The 18,147-nt window shown below is 49.8% G+C and overlaps 1 protein-coding gene and 1 long non-coding RNA gene across 3 annotated transcripts in view; one reads left to right on the top strand and one right to left on the bottom strand.

Moving 5' to 3' along the window:
• Positions 1–2,208: 2,208 nt before the first annotated feature.
• LOC123580610 lies at positions 2,209–8,608 on the bottom strand. Its single transcript, XR_006703383.1, has 3 exons — positions 8,378–8,608; positions 7,888–7,973; positions 2,209–3,779 (listed from the first exon to the last, which is right to left on the bottom strand). It is a non-coding gene; the product is annotated as an uncharacterized LOC123580610 (long non-coding RNA).
• Positions 8,609–8,623: 15 nt separating this feature from the next.
• GPR45 (G protein-coupled receptor 45) overlaps positions 8,624–18,147 on the top strand; it is a 110,135-nt gene continuing 100,611 nt past the window's right edge. Inside the window, exon 1 of one of the 2 annotated variants that reach the window (XM_045445557.1) lies at positions 8,624–8,924. The gene's annotated coding sequence lies outside the window, so the exon portion shown is untranslated. The remainder of the gene's footprint in view (positions 8,925–18,147) is intronic. The other variant, XR_006703382.1, reaches the window with a different exon arrangement.

Raw genomic sequence — 18,147 nt, 5'->3', positions numbered from 1 at the left:
GGAGCGATTTAAGTTCTCTGCAAATCCTCACAAGAGTCATTCACCCAAAGTAAGGCTCTCCACGATCAGGTGTACAAGATGACGTGCTCTGTAGGTGCCAGCCCTTTCCCCACCACCCCGTACAGTGACCGTGTGGCCGGGTGGCAGGAATGGGGATTATGTAGCATTCAGCCAGAGGGTCTTCTCCTCACCGACAAGGATCTGGCTACTCCCAACATCAGAGGCCAACATGGAGCCCCTGATATGCCACTTGTTCTCCAGAGAAGCTACCTTTGAAGAGATTCATTACACTGGCTTCTTTCACGATGGAGGAGGCAGTGATCTGTCTTCAAAATGATAACCTACACTCTGAGTATGGATTTGCCCTTTCTGTCTTCAGTGCTCTGCCAGATCCCCAAACGTGGACTTGAAGAACTCCTCATTTGTAGTCATAATAACCCTTACAACTTTCACTCCACCAAGGGCACATTTTCCGATGATGACGGTTCATGAAGTGGGCTAGTCTTACCCCATGGCCCACCACCACCCGGAAGCGGCATCAATAGAACGGTGGAAGGGCCTCTTGAAGGCTCAGTCATGGTAACAGATGGGAGGAATACCCTGAAAATTGTTGGAAGCCATCCTATAGGATTTAGCATGTGCTTCTGACCTATGGCTAACGTTTGGTGGCTTCTCCCATTATCCAGATCCATGCGTCTAGGAATCAAAGGTTGGAGAGGGCAGTGTCCCTGAGTCTCTTATACCTAATCCCCCCAAAACCCATTCGGAGACTTTTCCATCTTATCCTGTGATCTTGAAACTGGTGAGGCTGGAAGTCCTAGAACCCAACAGAGGACCATGTCACCAACGAACACACTCATAGCACTGTTAAATTAGAATTCGAGACTGCCCCCTGGCCACTTGAATCTCCTCATGCTGTTGAGTCAAAAGCCTACAAGAGGTCACTGGGCTGAGCAGAGTGACGGATCTCAATTACCAGGGAAAAACTGGATCATCGTTACACAGCGGGTCAGGGAGGTTTAGGGGGTTCGCCCAAGGGATTCCTGGGGATATAGCCTCTTGGTACTTCTCCCCAGCTGTCCTCATCCAAGGAAAGCTGCAGTGAAGTCAAGGACTCCGGTCATTCAGGTATGAGGGTTTGGGTCACTATCACTTATCAGAGACCCTCCTCATCCAGCTGAGACACTGGTGGAGAGGAAGAGGGACATAGTGTGGGAAGACGGGCAAGTCGCGTAATAATGCCACTTACGCCTCATCATCACAGCCACGGAAAAGGAATATGCAGCAGATCTGTTTCTGTTCATTGTTTTCCTTCTCCCTCTTCCCCACCACCTACGTTTCAGTATAGGAAGAGCACTGTTAGGGCGAAAATGTTAGGTTTCCCACGGGTATATGGCTGAATTGACTTCACCTATGGTGATATCACAACTGATAAAATTGTGCGTGTCCCCTCTGTGGAAACCATGATTTTTCTTTTACACAAATGACAGACAAGAGGGGATGGACTGTCTAGGATATTTTCCTTTGGCCCTCTAGACCCACTTTGCAACTCTCTCCACCCTGCTCCGCGTTGGGGAGGCGTCAACCAGGCCCTGTGCTCTGGCTTCTGGGTGGGATCGGCCAATGGGAGGCAGCCGCAGGGACTGGCCGGTGGGCTGCAACTCTCCCCTCCCTCCCCCACTGAGAGGTCCCTCCCCTGACAACTCCTGTCTGGCAGTCTTCTCCACAAAGCTGCTCCTCTCAAGCTCTGGAACGTCCTTCTCCTTTGCCTCTTCCAGCCCCGTGGTTGATGGCTTCCCTCCATTGCTAGTCTCAGGCCAGTGTGCTGGCCTTTGTTTCTTTCTCTAACCTTGGCCACAACGTGGTAACTATCCACTTCTGTAAACTCTCCTCAATGACCCAGTATGAGGGTCTCTTCTATTTTCTGCTAGATCCCAGCTTTTTCCAAGTAAAAAAGCCACTGGAACTATGTTTAACTTATGAAAGGTAACTTACGTGAAGAAAAAGATGCATAGCATTTATCTAACATTGAACACGGAGTTATAAATTGAATACCCATTTGTCTGGGTTCCCCCAACCCAAATCGAGAACTCGGAAGGAGGCCATTCCCCCCAGAAGCCCACCTGACCTTGTATGCTTCTTGCCCATGACAGTCCCCTTCCTCCTTGACAGATTCGTTTTTGCTGTAACAAGGTACCACGACTTTAGTGGCTTAAAACAACACCAATTTATTATTGTATAGTTCTGACCATCAAAGGTCTAAAAATGCATCTCACAAGCGAAAATCAAGCTGTTGACAGGGCTGCATTCCTTCTGGAGGCTCTAGGAGACGATGGATTTCCAGCTCCTAGACGCTGCTTGCAGCCCTGTGCCCGTGGCTCTACATCTACTCCAACCTCTGCTTCTGTCCTCACATCCCCTTCCCTGATTCTGACCCCTGGATTAAAAGGACTCTTGTGGTGACATGGTGTCCACCTGGATAACTCAGGGCGATCGCTCCGTCCCCAGACCCTTAACTTACCCACCTCTGTAAATATAATATATTCATAAATTCAAGGGATTAGGATATGAATATCTCTGGGGGCTGTTATTCTGTCTGCCACACGCACTGTCTGGACTTTTGGGGTACTCATTTCTTCGAATAAAGCTATTTTTTAAATTACTTGATTGGGGCTATTCATCACTATCTAGTGACTTTTTTAGTCAGGCCATGCCATGGCCACTGGCCAGCCTGTGGTAAGCTTTTCTCGCGGCACTGAGAGGTATATTATTATCTGCATTATTATTCCCGTTTTACAGACAAGGGAAATGAGGCTCAAAGATCTGAAGCTTCTAATTGCTCAGTTAATGAATGTCAGAGCTGTAAGCCAACACCCTAGTCTGTGTGAAACCAAACCCCACCTGCTCTCTACTCTATCATGGGCTCCCCGGGAAGAGAAGGTAATTCCTTTTATCTGCAGATAAAAGGAGATTAAGGCGGGACACGCCTGTGCAAAAGCAATCTCATTTTGTCAACACGGCAGCCCCAAGAGTGGACAAAAACGTTTCCTGCTATAAGCCATACGTAGATACCCCATGAAGGATCGGTAGCTCTGATGTACATTTCCCTGAAATTTCCATTTGCTCATTTTATTGTGTGGCATCGGGTTCTGCAGAAGGAAAAAAACAAAAACAAAAACAAAAGGAAAAAGAAATCTACCCACCAAGTCACCTTAGCAGATGCACGGCTTGTTTCATGTGAGCGGAACGGTTAGTTGGGTTAATGGCTCTAGTAACAAAACGCATGCCAGGGTCATTATTTATAATGGGCAGTGACGAAAAGCAGTAGCAAAGCTGGCACGTAGCGACAGGCAGTGTAAAATTTTAATTGCGAGGCATTTTCTGGAATTTGATTTGAAACATCCTGTGGTTATAAAGCGAAAACAGCTTTCAGGGAAGATGGGCATTGAGACCAGGCTAAGGTTTGAGAACCGTGTGCATGTTTGCTTGGAACATCTGAGAAAGGGCTGCCAGCCAAGTCTCTTCTCCCTGACACTGACAGTGCGTTACCAGCAACCTAGAAATCATCTGAGAACTAAGTGCTTAGCCCACTTAAAACCTGAGCAGAAAAACAGAGTTAGAATCCCTGTTCTAAACTCAGTTCAAAAATCCTTGTCTGACACGTGCTACCTTCTGTGCTGGGGCCGGTGGGTCCGGCTTCATCGTGGCCGCCCATCAGGACGGGGAGGCAGTAGACCGGTCGTCCTGGACAAGCGAGACTTCCAGAAAGTGGAGAAGAGCTGGGCGACAAAGTGAAAAACAGTGAAAAGGTTAGGGCAAGGAAGCCATATAAAAGTCGTTTACGGAAGGCACCGTTTTTCAAGTTGTAGATTTTGACCCATTTAATGGGCTAGGGGATCGACTTAGTGGATTTTGAAAAATGAAAGAGGACAGAATCGAAAATAAAACAGAGTGTGTTGCCCAATGAAGATGTTTACATGCTTTGATGCGGGGGGGGGGGGGGGATTCTTGTGGGTATCAGGTCACAACGGGAAATGTATTTCTTAGCGTGGGTCATAGTCCAAAAAAGATGGTAAAGCCCTGATTTAAAGGAAGCGGCTGTGAATTGGTTATAAAACTATAGAGCCTATTAATCAAATCCATTGTACACATCTGCTTTTCTTGAAAAAGAAATCACCTGATGATATGTGAGCAGGTCCGGGAGCCCTTTCTCTGCGTTGCGTCACAGAGTGTGTCCCGGGACACAATAACCTTAACAACGGCTGCCATCTATGGGTTACTCACCATGTTCTAAATGCCTCATGTGTATTCACTCTTCACAACTGTTTGACTTTACAGGGGGAGGGACACCGGGCACAGAGACGACCACTTTCCCACGTAGCCGGGAAGGGCAGAGTACAGCCCGGAATTCAGTGAGACCCCAACCTTCTGGTCCAGCTTATATCCCGCTGATCTCTGCTGAGACTGTAAACCCTTTGCAGGCAAAACCTCCTAAGTCACCTGGCGTATTTTTGTTTGCTCTTGGATATGCACCGGCATCATCTGGAAGCTCTGGGTAGGCCTACCCCAAGAGGGAGCACCGGAGGGCAAGCCTTCCAACGGAGCCGGAAGGAAACTGCATGCCTTTGATGATCTGCCCCCAGAAGATCACCTCTATGGACTCCTCCGCCTTGCCCTGTTGGCGAAGCTGAACCAAGCCCATCCAGACTGGGTGGGAGGGGACACAGACCACACCTCTTGAGGGTTTAAAACCACCCCCACGTGACGTTCTCAATCGTCTTAGTTTCCAACTAGTGTATGAAGAAGGCTTCCTTCTCGACCAAGTGGATTTTCTGGGACGTGGGGGAGCGAGTGGCTCAAATTCCCTGTGACGCACAGGGCCCTTTGTGGTTAATAATCTGCCTCTCATTATAATGATCTGTAGTCTCTATCATAACAAATGGGCTGGAACCACAGATATATTTACTGCTTTAATTTAGTTGCGAGCATTAGGCTTCTTTTGAAGCATTCTCTCTCCATTTGGACTGAATGCCTTTTATCTAGGCTTATCTTCAATGTCAATAAGTTTAGCATTCATCAACAGCTGGAAGCCCCGATATTATCCATCTCTCCTTCTATTAATCTTCTGTAAGTTCATCTTTATTGCCGTGAATCCATTCATCACCCCAAGCCGTCCTTCACATTTGTCTGGTGTTCCATTTAGCTAAGCCAAACTCTATTTCTTTAGCAGGACTGAAGTTCTTTGTCATTTTAATAGTTTATAGAGCTTTTTCTTAGAGCTGGCACAGAGTGTCGGATTGTCCACAAAGAGCAAACGGATGGCAATAATATTGTTTGTTGGGTTCTGTGTTAACCCGAGGGCTCTCGGGTAAATTTATTCCCAAGAAGACCCACAAGGTCTGAGTATCCCTAAAATATTCTACATTCTGTAAGAAGACCTCCACGGGAACACGTCTCCCCAGAGCACAACTAGACTCTACCTTTCATTTGTTCGTATCATTGTATGTAAACTTCAGTCCAGATTCTCCTCACCTACCTTCTCCCTAACTGATGCAGGCCAAGTACGGGTGGCTCAGTTCGTGAAGCCTCTAACTCTTGATTTCAGCTCAGTTCATGATCTCACGGTTTGTGAGATCAAGCCCCGTGTGGGGCTCTGCGCTGACGGTGCGGAACCTGCTCGGGAATCTCTCCCTCTCTCTGCCCCTCCCCAGCTTGTGCTCTCTCACTCCCTCTCAAAATAAGTAAATGAAATTAACAAAGAAAAAGAAAAAGAGAAATCAATACGATCCGTATTAGAGCTAGGAAAGGAAGAGATTTGTAAGTGAGGGAAGGGAAGGGGTGCAGAGATGGGGAAAGATACAGAGAGAAGCAAAAGGTTGGTTCTCTCCAGAAAACGGTCACCGAAATCCAGAGCCACACCAGGGAAGCAGACAATGCTCTCCAGGTCAGGACCGAGATTCTAGAGCAAGCAGGAGATGAAGATTAGGAATCAGAGTGTCATAATCAGGGTGACTGGGATGCCCCAGCCCAGGGACATGCCCCTTCATCCTCAGACCCAGCCCTGCCCTGGGGCAGGGCTGGCAGGTGAGCAGATTTGAGCTACTTGGCTAGTTGCTGGGCTGGCCACAGGACACGGAAATCCTGGCCTGGGTGGAACCCTCTTGGGAGAACGATAATCTGCATACATTACGGGAAGCATTCTTTGCTCCGATGCTGGGTTGGGCAAGGAACAGGGTATTATGGGCAATGCTGGGGCAGTTGATGACAATCTCTGCTCTCAACACATCTGCCGTCGAGGCAGACCCACGCAACAGGCATAGCAACTGACCGAGCGAATCACTAACGCAGGACAGGCCCAAGAGCTCAGATGGGGGAGATTTTCTGCTGCCTGAGGTCATCAGACTTCACAGAGAAAGTAAGGCTTGGAGACGCAGGAGAGGGCACGTCAGGTTCCACTGACCAAGACCAGTCCAACCGGGGTGGGCGGAGAGAGACTACACGCGCCCCTTTGGCATCTCAGAGATCATTTCCTGGACCCAGGTCCCTAGGGAAACCCGCAGTGTTCAGGAACTCCGCCGAGGCCTGCCAGTAATCGAGAGAAGAGCCACTTTGTCACAGGTGCTTCTGCTGCCCCGGAAAGCAGTCGTGGGCCCTTTCTGTCGGCTTCAGTTGCGGCTGTGAATCCTTTGTGGCAAAGTTTATTTATTTTGGGAAAGGGAGGGAGGGCGAGAGAGAGAATCCCAAGCAGACTCCACAGTCAGCATAGAGCCTGACATGGGGCTTGACCCCACAAACTGTGAGGCCATGACCTGAGCTGAAATCAAGAGCTGGATGCTTAACCGGCTGAGCCACCCAGGCGCCCCACGCTGTGTATCCTTCGGGGCAGCAGAGGTCCTTCTGGGTCTCAGTCACCAGCTCTCCCACTTAGAGGGCACAAGGCAGCACGAATGCTCTGAGCACCTTTTCAACCCTTCTGAACCAGGCACTGAACCTGCGTAAACGCCCCCCACTTCCGGCAGCCCAACGAGGCAGGTCTGAACGACAGCCCTATTTTTTTTTTTTCCCAATAAGAAAACAGGCCCAGAGATGTCCAGTAATTTGCCCGAGGTCACAAGGCTAGCAAGAGGTACTGACTTCAAAGCCAGGCAGAGTCCAGAACGTGTACCCTGACTGCTCCGATGTGCCCACCGCTTAACAACCCCTCCCCGCAAAGCCCGGCACCCAGGGGCGGACTCCGGCTTTGCCACCGGGGAGGCTAGATCAGCCAAGTGTTTAGACGCCCTTGGCACAACTCAGGTCTCTTCATCCTCGAAAGACGCTCTCCTGAGTGACAGCTAAGAATCCACTTCCATGCCGCACTCGCATAGGACTTAAATACTGAGGCTTCTCCCAGGGGGGGAAAGGCCCCCAACCGAGTCGTGACTCCCTTGCTGTCCTTGGGCCCCAGAACTCTCAGCAAACAAGAGGGGAACCCCTTGTTTCCCCCATCTACGGGGCTCCAGGGGGTTGCAAGGAACACTTCAGCCCAGCTCTGTAGTTTGTAACCCGTACTTGGGTTCAGGCGGCCGGTGAGAAGTGAGATCAAACCCCCGGAATCCTGTGGGCACATTTTCCTGGAAGGACAGGCTTCAAACACAGTTTTCCAGGGGCCTGGGACCGGTAAGGAGTATCTGGCCCTCGCTAGATCCGCACTGCCTTGTTCCTGCTCCAGTCACTGCAGGCTTGCAACAAGGTAGCCAACCTTTTGTACCACCAGCTTTGGGGACACTTAGGGCCCACGCCCAAGCCGAGCAGCATTGGTAAGGCCCTTCCACACAGACCCAGCAATAACCATTACTTCACGAATAACCATGAGCTGGTAACAAGCCACAGGCAGATGATACTTACGGAATTATTCTCAATTCGGTAAGGTGGGGTAAGGGTATCGTGATCACGTTCTTTTCAAGTCCTTAGTCTCTGGGATGGGGGAAGAGCTGGGGGATAAATGAAAGAAGAATGGAGAGAGTATTACCATCTTTGAAGCTGGAGCTGACCACTTAGGGGTTCCTTAGAGCATCTTACTTTTGATTTTTTTTTTTAATTCCATAATGAAAAGTTTTTAAAATAAAACTAAATCAAAGCCACTGTTCTTGACAAGATGTAGATGCCTGGGCCAAGCGAAAGTGGTACTTCTCCCAGAAAGGGAAGCCTACCGACTCCCCCGCAGGAGCATGGAGGGGAGCACTCGTGCCTACCCTCCAGCCTGTCCGGCCCCTGGGGCGGGGGGCTCAAGCAATTGGCGCTAAACTAAGCCCGGGAAAGGCAACCAAGTGAGACGTGGGTCCCGAAGGGTTCGCGAGGCTGGCATTCTCCCACCTGGCGTCTTTGGGCACCTCACTTTCCAGGTTTCAGTTTTGCGCTCCACAAAATGGTTGGACGTCCGGCGGGCAGGTGCGTGGACGGAAAGGAGGTCCGTGGGCGCGCCCCCAGAGTTGTACAGGGGAGGCAGAGTCTGGCATTTTCCTGAGATGGCTCGGGGCCGCGGGGGTGGATGGAGGAGATCAGGAGTGGAAAGAAGGAACACACGCGCGCGCACGCACACACACACACACACATACACACCCCTCCTTCTTCTTCTTCCCCCACCACCCCCCTCAAGGGGCGGTCCCCTGGTCCCCTGGGGGAGGTTTTCGGGCCCACGACCCGGGGAGGACGGCGCCCTGGAGAGCTGCGGGCCGGGTTCGCAGGACTGGGGTCTGGGCCGCTGCAGCCCGGTGGCCGGCGCCGCGGCGGCCCCTCCCCGCCGTCCCCTCCTCCTCGCCTCCTCCGCCCCCCCACCCCCCTCCTCCGGGTCCCCGGCAGCGGCGGCTGGAGGAGCAGCCGGCGGCGCAGCGGCCGCGCAGCCTTTGTCTCGGGGCCGCGGGGCGGCGGGGCCCGGCGCAGGCGTAAGTGACCGGTGGCCGGGCCGCCGGGGGCTCGGCGGGGAGCGGGCCGGGGGGCGCGGGCGCTCCCGGCGCGGGTGTCGGGCCAGACGGGCGGTGCGGGCGCGCGGGCGGGGAGCCGGGGCCGGTGCGCGCCCCGCGAGGCGGTGCGGGCGGCGGAGCGCGGCGCGCGGGGGGCGCGGGGGGCGCGGGGCTCGGGGCGCCGCAGCCTTGTGCCCGAGGCCGTGCGGCGTGGGTGCAAATCCTGGCGGCTGTGTTTCTCCGGGCAGAGGCCACGCGGGGACGGAGGAGGCAGAGAGGACAGGCAGTGATGGAGAAACGGGAGAGGAGACGGCCAGCGTCACCATCACCATCACCGCCACCATCGCCTCCACCATCACCATCACCATCACCACCATCACCATCCCCATCCCTGCCCGTCGCCCATCCCAGCTGCCCCGGACCTCCCCTCCCTTCTCATCTCCCCCCTGTCACGTCAACTTTACCAGATTATTTCCTTTTCCTGGGTGATACTTTGAAACGGCGACAGCGTGCTCCAAATTAGGAATAAGTACCTCTACTGTGGGACATTCGGGCGCCTCTCCTTTGCCCGTTCGCGACCTCAGTTTTCCCATCAGGAAAAGGACCACAGGGTGCTCCGTTCCTCACAGTCAGCCTGTGATGGCCGGCAAGCTTTCGGTTTTTCTAATCTGGTGCCGGAAAGGGTTTTAGAGATTACATTTTTTTTCTCTCTCATATGGTGAGAGAGAAGTTCATATGGTAAAGTGGTATTTTCACTGGGTTAAATAACCCGGAGTTTTCAGTTCTCCTCTCCTTTGATTATTGAATGGCAAAATGCCAGTAGCAAATAGAAGCTAAGGAAAATGAAACTTCGACTAAAATCATACCAAGAATAGAAGCAAAACAGGTATGTCTGTAGGAAAATCACCCAAGACGGCCGAACGCAATGACTTTCGTCTCAAGTGCAGAAAGTGCCCCTTTCCTGGGTAGCGGTTGTAGATGTCCTTATTTGGGATGCATGTAGTGGCCCCTAAGTGCTTTGCACCCTACCGGAAGAATGTTTAAATTGCTGTGTTTCAAAGCTGGCACTCACTTGGTCCAGGGGACTGCTGAGCCGTGGGAGCAAATACCAACCCAGCCAGAGGGATTGTTGGGAAGCCCAGCCGGACAGAGCACAGGGATCTTCTTGTGAAAAGCACCTTACAGAACGCAAGATCCTAAACGCTCTGCATTTTGGCCCACTAGGGCGAAAAATGAGTCTTGACCTTTCCGTGTCTTACATTCTGGTCCGAGAAAGGCAGCTAGACGGTCCTAAATTGCTTGGTATGCTTGGACAGTCAGCGTGGCAAGGTTCCTGTTAAACAGGGTGATGAGCCACATGTGTGGTTTGCCCTGGGTCCTCTCCTACTCGGAGAAAAAGAAAAGTGACCGTCTTAACAATAATGTGGACCCAACTGAGCGGTTTTCGTGGCCCGAGTTAAAATACCTCAAATGTTGAAATATAATGGTACGTCATTAACTTAAACCTGTCTAATTGGGGAAATGGGGCTTTTAGTATATGTGATTCTGTGGAGAGTGACTTTGAAGTTATCTGCCTTTCTAAAAATACTTCAGGGCCTCAAACTTAAGTAAGGCGGAGTCGATTGAAAGCAGTGACATTTTTAGAACAAAGACTTAAAGAATTCCTTCACCATGTTTTTAGTTCTGGATCTTTGGGAAATATTAGCATCCTAAGGAACTTCGATGCCTTGGGTTGTTGCTGAATTCTGGTCTTACACCCACGTGAGCTGTTTTAACCCCTGTGAATTTTGATATCCCCAGATGAATTATACCACAATTTGAAATTAATTCATTTCTTTTATTGCATTCTGATTTACGTATGTGCAATGCATCGCTCCTTACTGTACAGCTTGATGAATTTTTATCTATGTTTACCCTGTATTATATATGTTTATCTATGTTTACCCTATATTACCTCTGACCTGAACAAAATACAAAATATTTTCACCATCCCGGAGTGTCCCCTCATGTCCCTCCCAGACATAACTGCTCGTCTGACTGCTCTCAACATACAAAAAATAATTTCTTTTAAATTTCCCCCTGTTAAATCTGGTTGGCCTCTCCCTTCAGCAGTGATGACCAAATCCAGGCCCTGGGCCCAGCACTGTGTAGGCATGAGCCTTCTCCTGGAGAGCAAAGAAAGCAAATAATTAAACGGGCAGGGGTAATACTGTATATGCAGATGCAGAAGGTCATAGAAACTCAAGGCAAGCCATAGCCCAGTTTTGGGGGCTGTTCTATTTTGTTTTGTTTTTATGAGAGGAGCAGGGAAGGCTTTTTGGAGGATGTGAATATTTAAGTTGGGAACTGAGAAATGAGTAGAAGGTAGTCAGCTAAAACATGTAGGGGGAAGAAAAGGAAAGAGTATTCCAGGTGGAAGGAAGTATCATGAGCCATGGCTCAGAAATGAGAACGCACGGCGTATTCAAGGAACAAAAACAAGTCGGAGAGGACGGAGGTACAGGGCTGGGGAGAAGCATGGGAGATATAGCTGGAGAGGCAGTAGGGAGCCAGTCCGAAAGACTAAGGCCATGGGGAGGGGTGGGGCTTTGCTCTAAGGTCAAGGAGAGTCGCTGGATAGGCTTTAGTCACAGGTGTGCAGAATGAGATCTGATCTCTCAGCCGACTGTGTGGTGCGGAGATTATAGGAGGGGCCCGGTGGGAGGCTGCCATGGGCATCCAGGTGAGAGGGTGCGGTGGCCTTGACTAGGCAGTGGCAATGAGACTGGGGGGAAATGGGTGGACCTGACACACAAGGGTTCAAGGATGACCTTTGGGTTTCTTAGATCTCACAGAATGGGTGGATGATGGTACCGTCAGAAATACGGGGAAAGACTCTAGCTTGTGTAATACTCTTCTTTGATATATTTCTTTCCAAATACATTTAATTTCCGTTGCTAGTGAGCCTGTGGAACTTTCAGGTAGAAATATCTACTAGGAAGTTGTAACAGATATTTATCGGGCGCTTTCTACATGCCAGGCACACTCTGGTCACTTGGGATGCACTGTGAGCACGACAAGGCACCGTGCCCTTGCAAAGCTCACATTATATCAGGCCCGAGCTGCAGCCCGGGGTCTACCAGATGTACGTAGTTAACTGAAGGCTTCGGAGTCAAAGAGGTTGCTCAGGAAGATTTCAGTGAAAGGACAGAAGCCTGGCATAGCATCCTGAGGAACACTAGGATTCTAAAAAGGAGAAGGCGAGATGGCAGGCATTCAGAGTTCTGGGGAGTGGTCCCCGGCATCACACACAGCTAAGAAGGAAGACAAGGACTAGAGGTGTTCTGTCGTGGTGCTTCTCAAAGTGGGGTCGCCAGACTAACCACAGAAGCAGCAGCACCCAGGAATTTAGAAATGCACATTCTTGGGTTCCACCCCAGACCTACTGAATCTGAATCTGAAACTCCCGAGAGTGGGTCCCAGCCATCTGTGGTTTAACCGGCCTTCCAGGTGGTCCTGATGTACGTTGGAGTTTGAGAACCGTCGCTCTGTTGCATTCGTCGATAAGGAAATCATTGGTGACTGGAGAGCGTGGCGAAAACAATTTTGTTGAAGTTATAGCCTGTTTGGGGTAAATTTTAAAAAATGTACCAAGAGTGTTAAAACTTGCCTTATTTTTTATTTCGAATTTCCAGTGTTTCACTGACTTATTTTTTTTGTGTGTTTGAATGTGTCTCTTTTATGTATTAGTTGATAATGGATTCCTCTTTTGTCTCACTCTGTTCTACATGATTTCTGAAGTTCTGTTTTTATCTACTTTGAGACACATCCCTTTATGGGCTCTCAATATGTTAGGCCACCTGCATCATTGATAATTGGTTTGCTGCCCTCAACTCTGAAATGGAGGAATTAAAATACCAAAAACAGAGTGTAATCATGAAGATAAGTGAGTCTCGACTCTGAATGGCAGCCGAAAAAACACCTAGATGCTTAAATTAGCTCTTCCAAAAAGTTCCAAGGCTCTATCAGGGATATATGTCTAATTATTTGAACTTGTTACTCATGTGAAGTAATTGGAAGTGTGCCCTTTTCATCTAAAGTGATCCAACAACATAACCATAATTATTGTACTTCCAACGCACTTAAGAAGGAGAGGACTCTTACTAACTAGGTCTTTTCCTGCTTCTTTTGTTGTTATACTCCTGAGTATTTTGTTTCATTTGACAGGAGGAAGTAGAGCACATTACTATGTTTTGCTACCATCAGGGAAAATCTGTGTAGATTTTCAAATCAGAGGAAATAGATGTAGACATTACTCTTATTGCTACCTCAGTTCACAGGGAACACTTTTCATTTTATAAGAATAAAAACTGGTGGTTTTTATTCCAGTGCTCTGTATAGTGAGTAAGGAACACAGAGGAGGTCTCCAAATATTGACTGGGTGGACGAATGGATGGGGAGGTGGCTAAGTAGTTGGTTGGATCAGTGGATGGATGGGTAGATGAATGCATGGACATGGATACGTGTTTGGAAGGGCAGATAAAAGAATAGATGAGTAGAACAGTGGATGGATGGATGGATGGATGGACGGATGGACGGATGGGTGGGTGGGTGAATGGATGGACAGATGGATAGACGAATGTGTGGGTGGGTGGACGGATGGGTGGATGGTGGATGGATGGACGGGTGGACAGATGGATGGATGGGTGGATGGATGAATGAACGGATGGATGGACAGATGGATGGGTGGGTGGGTGGGTGGATGGATGAGTGGGTGGGTGGACGGATGGGTGGATGGTGGACTGATGGATAGATGGATGCATGGGTGGACAGATGGATGGGTGGATGGATGGATGGATGGATGCACAGATGGATGGATGGATGGATGGATGGATGGACAGATGGATGGATGGATGGGTGGATGGATGGATGGATGGGTGGGTGGACAGATGGGTGGATGGTGGACAGATGGACGGATGGATGGATGGACGGGTGGACAGATGGATGGATGGGTGGATGGATGGGTGGACTGATGAATGAATGGATGGACGGACAGACGGATGGATGGGTGGATGGGTGGGTGGACAGATGGACAGATGGATGGACGGATGGAAGGGTGGACGGATGGATGGGTGGATGGATGGGTAGATGGATGAATGAACAGATGGACAGACAGATGGCTGGATGGATGGATGGATAGGTGGATGGATGGACGGATGGATGGATGGATGGATGGATGGATGGGTGGGTGGACGGATGGGTGGTTGGTGGATAGACGGATGGATGGATGGATGGACGGGTGGACAGATGGATGGATGGGTGGATGGATGGGTGGATTGATGAATGAATGGATGGACGGACAGACGGATGGATGGGTGGATGGGTGGGTGGACGGATGGACAGATGGATGGACGGATGGACGGGTGGACAGATGGATGGGTGGATGGATGGGTAGATGGATGAATGAACAGATGGACGGACAGATGGATGGATGGATGGATGGACAGATGGATGGATGGGTGGGTGGGTGGACGGATGGGTGGATGGTGGACTGATGGATGGATGGATGGACAGGTGGATGGGTAGATGGATGGGTGGAGGGATGGGTGGAGGGATGGGTGGATGGATGGATAGATGGATGGGTGGATGGATGGATGGATGGATGGACGGATGGATGGATGGATGGGTGGGTGGATGGTGGACTGATGGATGGACAGATGGACGGAGGGATGGACAGGTGGATGGATGGATGGACGGGTGGAGGGATGGGTGGATGGATGGGTAGATGGATGAATGAACAGATGGACGGACAGATGGATGGATGGATGGATGGATGGACAGATGGATGGATGGGTGGGTGGGTAGATGGATGGGTGGGTGGGTGGACGGATGGGTGGATGGTGGACTGATGGATGGACGGATGGATGGACAGGTGGATGGGTGGATGGATGGGTGGAGGGATGGGTGGAGGGATGGGGGGAGGGATGGGTGGATGGATGGATAGATGGATGGGTGGATGGATGGATGGATGGATGGATGGACGGATGAATGGATGGATGGATGGGTGGGTGGATGGGTGGATGGTGGACTGATGGATGGACAGATGGATGGACGGATGGACAGGTGGATGGATGGATGGACGGGTGGAGGGATGGGTGGATGGATGGGTGGATGGATGAATGGATGGACGGATGGATGGGTGGGTGAGTGGGTGGGTGGATGGATGGGTGGATGGTGGACTGATGGAAGGACAGGTGGACAGATGGATGGACGGGTGGATGGATGGATAGATGGATGGATGGATGGATGGACGGGTGGACAGATGGATGGACGGGTGGATGGATGGATGGATGGGTGGATGGATAGATAACTGGATGTGCAGGTTAAAGAGTAGATGGATACAAAGTGGCATGAAAGAGTTGTCCTGTCTAAAGAGGGAAAAGCAATCCTTGTAAAAATATCCTGCCCGCCGCCCCCCCCCCCCGCGAGGAGGGTACAGTGAAAGGATCTGAAGACAGAGGTGTTAATGGTGCTGCTCCTTATTTCTAACATGATCTCATATAGCCTTGTGCAAAAGGATGGTATTGGCCACCCCACCTGCTGCCAGATTTGGGGTCAAGACCCCTTGTAAAATGAAAATGAATGTGTTGTTAAAACTGTAAAGTGCTATAGGAAGGCAAGTAATTCTTATTGGATGTGGATAGACACTGGATTATAGTTTCAGGTGGCTTTTTCAGCGTGTTAGGACTACTCTTTTGCTCCACTCTGGAGACATCCAAGTCATTCCTTGTGCCAACCCACAAAAAGTTTCGGTGGGCTCCCTTTCCTACACCTGTCTGGATAGGATCTTTCACTTAATACAGTGTTTTCCCATATATGGTAAGCACCACAGGAGCGCATGTTACTTAGCATGTCAAACCTGTGCTTTATTGATTAAAATGAGATGAAACCGTGCAGAAATAAAACACCTAAATCTGATGTGAGAAGAAATACTAGGTAAATTATAACCTAGGCAAGACTCAGCTGTCTATGGCCAAAATTTGTGAAGATAGCAGGTACCCAAATGGCCAACTGTAGGGTGACTCCAGCTCAGTATATCTGAGAGTGGGGAGCATAAAAGCAATCTGAAGTTGCTAGCTGTTGAGAGTATATCAGGAGCTATTTTTCCTTCCAAGTCTGTCCCTCTGTTGGTGGTAATGGTCTTTGGCGATGGGCCAGCTTCTCTCTTTGTTGTTTATGAAGCGCTTTCATAAACTTTTTCTGGACACAGAAGTTCTGTTTCGTTGGCCACTTTTATAGACAACGGGGGAGGAGAAACGTTCCCTGCTGCATCCACAGAGCCAAGACTGTGACTCAGGTGTTCCAACGACAGCAGGTGCTTCCCACCGGAGAACTTGTCAGTACTGGAGCTCCCCGCAGAGCTTCCCCGTGTCGCGTTGCAGAGATGTCAGCCAGCAGATCTTGTGAATATGTGGATTCTTTTGAAGAGCCATCAGGTGGGTGGAAATGGGATCAGAACTGGCCAGTCGCCAGCAAATGGCACATAATGGCTACGACACCAAAGGAAGGTATGCTCCCTGCCTATGCTGTGGGTCCTGGCACGAGCGTGGGAGTCTCCTACTTAAGTTCAGGTTGAATGCTTGCAAAGCAGCTGTGAGCGCTGGCTGCACTGGCCCACCCATGAGGTGGCCACATTCGTGGGGGATATCCTCGCATCCGGGCATTGAAAACGTAAAGACAGTAATGCTTTTCAGCGAAGCATTACTGGGCACTTGTGACTTCTCAGGGATGTAATTTTTTTGTCAGCCCCTGTAAGATTGGCCCTTGGAGCCAATTCACAAGAAGAAAATAGATGCATTCATTCACATTCAGTTTATCCATACATCGTGCAAGCATTTGTGGAATGAGTACTACACGCAAGAAGCCATAGATATAAGAAAGGGGTTTTTTTCCCCCCAGTTACCTTTTTTATAGCTCCTCAACATTTTACCAAAAACAGGAAGTGGGTTGGAAATTAGGTAATAAAGACAAAGAATTTGTGAAATCGCGGGAATGCGGATGAGAACATTCTTTCGACTTTCATATTCGTTATTGGCCTCAGACATCCAACTGGGCTTCAGAACTGCTTAGTTCCTCTGCGGGCTCTGATATGAGCTTCTTTGTTGATGTCATCAAAGTCTTCATGGAACATGAATGATGGCCTGGGTTTTTGTGTAAATGATGGCAAATTGTGTATTTTCTAAGACGGAAGGCTTTGTGTTTGCTTGTCGAACCAGGTCACAGCACTTTCGGTAGGAGACTGTCTCAAATCGGGATGAACAGGTCCGCGAAAGTGCATGGAACTTGGGAACAGGCAGCCTGAGTTCTGGAATGTCTGTGTTCTTGAGTGGACAGGTTTTGGAGTCATACGGATCTACGTCTGAGGCCTAACATGCTGGTTAATTGAGTGAGTTACTTTCCTGACTATGCCCTACTCTCCTGATTTATAAGGTGGAGATCATAATAGACACTGGTAAGGATATTATAGGGATCCGCTAACAAACTGAAGGCTTCCTGTGTCAAGCACCAAGCCAGACATTTCTGCTGTGTTATTTCCTTGAATCCTTACCACACTCTATGAGGGAGATGCCATTCTTAGAGCCATTTTACAGACAAGAAGACCAAATAGGTCAGGCACTAAGTGTCCGGAACAGAGCAGCCTTTCGGAAATTTAGCATACATTATTCTAGTCTCTTCTATCCCCTCCCTGACTGTGTGCCAGCCTCCCTGTGCTTCAGTCTCCTCACAAGTGAGTGAAGACAATGGCACCTATGCTACCACTGGGCAGTCAACAAAGTTTTGACTGAGAAAACACCTTATGATGGGAAAGTATTCTAGAAATGCATATGGCCGCAGTAAGTCACCTGGGCACTTCCACGTCCTATAGTGGGCCGTGTGCTGGTGGCACCGTCCGGTGACCCTAAGGAGAAGGCAGACGTGCCCACGAAGAGGGGTCTTCCCATGTTTATGTCCTCCGTCTCAGTGGCCATCTTGACATCTTCGTAATCTCGCCTTGACATCTGAATGACTGTCAATCAAGACACAGGAGCCCCAGCTGCTGTTTCAAGGTTCAGGGAGGGTTGGAATTGGAGCAAGGAAGAACACAGAGGACGTTATCTTTTATGAGAAATTCGCTCTTCAGTGTTGTCTGTGTCTCTCCATGCACGTAATGGTGTGGACCTTACTT

The sequence above is a fragment of the Leopardus geoffroyi genome, chromosome A3 (assembly GCF_018350155.1).
Source record: "Leopardus geoffroyi isolate Oge1 chromosome A3, O.geoffroyi_Oge1_pat1.0, whole genome shotgun sequence".
Taxonomy (NCBI): domain Eukaryota; kingdom Metazoa; phylum Chordata; class Mammalia; order Carnivora; family Felidae; genus Leopardus; species Leopardus geoffroyi.
This window is presented reverse-complemented; position numbering and strand designations above follow the sequence as displayed.